Source organism: Lissotriton vulgaris, chromosome 2_1, assembly GCF_964263255.1.
Source record: "Lissotriton vulgaris chromosome 2_1, aLisVul1.2, whole genome shotgun sequence".
NCBI classification, from domain to species: Eukaryota; Metazoa; Chordata; class Amphibia; order Caudata; family Salamandridae; genus Lissotriton; species Lissotriton vulgaris.
In genome coordinates, this window is record NC_141687.1 from 2090015395 (window position 1) to 2090018287 (window position 2893).

Sequence of the window (2893 nt, forward strand, 5' to 3'; positions counted from 1 at the left end):
GTGGTGCCACCGCCCGCTATCCTAATGGACCCCTTAATCTCTTGGGGAAGCGAGTTCCATAGTTTGGGGGCAACAATGGAAAATGTCCTATTGCCCCAGCGTACCCTTTTGGCACGAGGAACAACCAGCAAATTCATCTCCGAAGATCTAAGAGATTTACAGGGCAAATAACGAGTCAGCAGGGTGCCTAGAGGATCGGGTGGCCCGTCTGTCAGAGCTCTGTAAGCTAGGCATAGTATCTTAAAAGAGATCCTCAGATGTATAGGGAGCCAATGAAGACTCTTTCTGGCCATTTTAGCAGAGGATGCATTGGGAAGTGCAAGAACAAAATGAGCAGCCACATTTTGCACAACCTGAAGTCGATGAATGAGTCCCTTGTTGGAGTCTGCATAGAGTGCATTGCAGTAGTCCAACCTGGAACCCACCAATGCCACCACCGTCTGCTTACGTACTGAGGGAGGGAGATAGTGAAGAATTCTCTTGAGAATTTTTATGACACCCCAGCAGGTGGCAACCGTTCGGTTGACCTGTAGAGTCATGGACAGAGAGGTGTCAAAAATTACGCCTAGATTTTTAGCTGACTGGGAGGGCGATGGACAGGTTCCCAGCGAAGACGGCCACCACTCATTAGACCAGATATCCTGGTCTTTGCCAAAGACCAGGATCTCAGTTTTGTCGCCATTCAACTTCAGGGAATTCTGGAGCATCCATCAGAGACTGTTTGCATACAGATCCTGAAGTTGGTGGAGGATGTGGAAACTGAGTGGGCCAGTGACACCATGATTTGTGTGTCATCGGCGTATGACACCACTTCCAACCCCTGTGATTTTACTAACCTAGCCAGGGGGGGCAACATAAATGTTAAATAGGGTCAGACTAAGGGCCGACGCTTGTTGCACCCCACACGGCAAGGATTTGACAGGGGAAAGGAATTCGCCAAGCTTGACTCTCTGCTCTCTGTGATGTAAAAAGGAGTGCAGAAGGTTCAAAGCCGAACCGGCAATCCCTGCCTTCCTCAACCGAGATGTAAGAGTAGAGGGAGACAGGGTGTCAAAAGCTGCTGTGAGGTCCAATAAGACCAGCACCGTGGTTTGGCCTGAATCCACCTTCATACGGATGTTATTTACCACCATAGTCAAAGCTGACTCCGTAATATGGGTCTTTCGGAATCCATGCTGGAAGCTGTCAAGAAACCCAGATGAATCCAGAAAGGTAGAAAGATGGAGATTTAGGTGAGATTCAAGCATTTTTGCGGGAGTGGGTAACAGTGAAATAGGTCTAAAATTTTTCAACTGTTCCGGGTCCAGCGTGGGCTTCTTAAGCAGAGGCTTCACTATCGCCCTCTTCCAGACTAAGGGGAAAGTACCTTGAGTTATGGAACCGTTCATCACTTCCAGAAGAGGCGGGAGAAGTGTGGATCTACATTCCTTCAGGGTCTTCAGAGGGCAGGGGTCAAGAGGGGATGAGGATTTAGTCCTATCAAGCAAAAGCTCAAGTCCTTCAAGGGTAAGTAGCAGGAAATCCGTTAGACTATTGGAGTGGTCTTTAGGCCAAGCTTCTAAGTTGACCAAGGTTTGAAGAGAGGAATCACCCAGGGTATTTCTCTGGGTTTCCAAGGCAAGATAGATATCCTCAATTTTCTTGTAGAAAAACTCTGATATGTTGTCACAGAGCTCCTGCGAACCCACAACTGGGTCAGGGACCTGAAGGGAGCAAAGGGAGTCGATGATCTTGAAAAGCTCCCTAGAGGAGGTGAGGGAGGCAGTGAAATTCGAGAAATACTGCTGTTTTTCCCTAATGACACTAGATTTATAGACTCTTAACAGACCCTTATGGGCCTCCCTTTCAGTAGGGTCCCATGTTTTCCTCCATTTTCTTTCCTGTCTTCTGCAGCTTTGTCCGAGAAGTCTTAGTGATTCCGTATACCACGGGGCAGTGGGCTTACGGTGGGCCGAATATCTAAAAGATAAAGGAGCCAACTCATCAACCGCCTTGGTAATGGAGTCAGAATATCGTTCAGCTGCTTCATTCACATCTCACAGGGAAGAGTAACTACTCTTCTCTATATATGGAGCCAGGGCATCATTAGTGATGTTCCTGAAACTCCTTTTCGGACCTCTGGTAATGGCGGGTGGTTCAGACATTACTTCCAAAGGATAGGCCATCAGGAGAGGGACAGCCAAATGATCCGACCAGACTAGGGGCACCGGAATATCGACAGAGAGTCTTTCGTCATTGGTAAAAACTCCGTCCAAAATGTGGCCCGCCAGGTGTGTCGGGTTGTTAACAAGTTGGATACACTCACAAGCTGCAAGTGCGTCCACCAACCTAATGGTGTCTGGATTCCTTAGGTTATCTAAATGAAAATTAAAATCCCCAAGTATAGTCAAATGAGATTTGCCAAAATAGAGTTCAAGAATTCTAAGAAGGTCCTCAGTAAAAGTAGCTCTGGATCTAGGGGGTCTATACATAAGGATTCCCGAGAAAGAAACCGAGGGGGCACACAGGATAGAAAAATAAAGAGCCTCAAAAGGATCCGAGGCTACGGACAAGGATTTTATCGTGCACGGCAGGGCGGATTTACAGAGAATGGCCAGTCCTCCCCCTCTGCGTTTGAGTCTATCTTGTCGGAACAGTTTAAAACCTTCTGGAATGGCCATCAATTGGTCATGGCCCGATGACTCAGAATCCCATGTTTCGCTGACAAACATCCATTCCGGTTGTCTGTCCGCCACAAACTTGTGAAATGCGATGTTATTTTTAATAAGGGACCTAGCATTGATCAGGAATCCCTTTTTTGTCGACAAAACCCCAGAAGGAATAGAAGTATCTCTGGAGGTCGACTTAGGAAATATAGAAGGTAAAACCGCCGATTTGCAAGTGTGACAGCGTG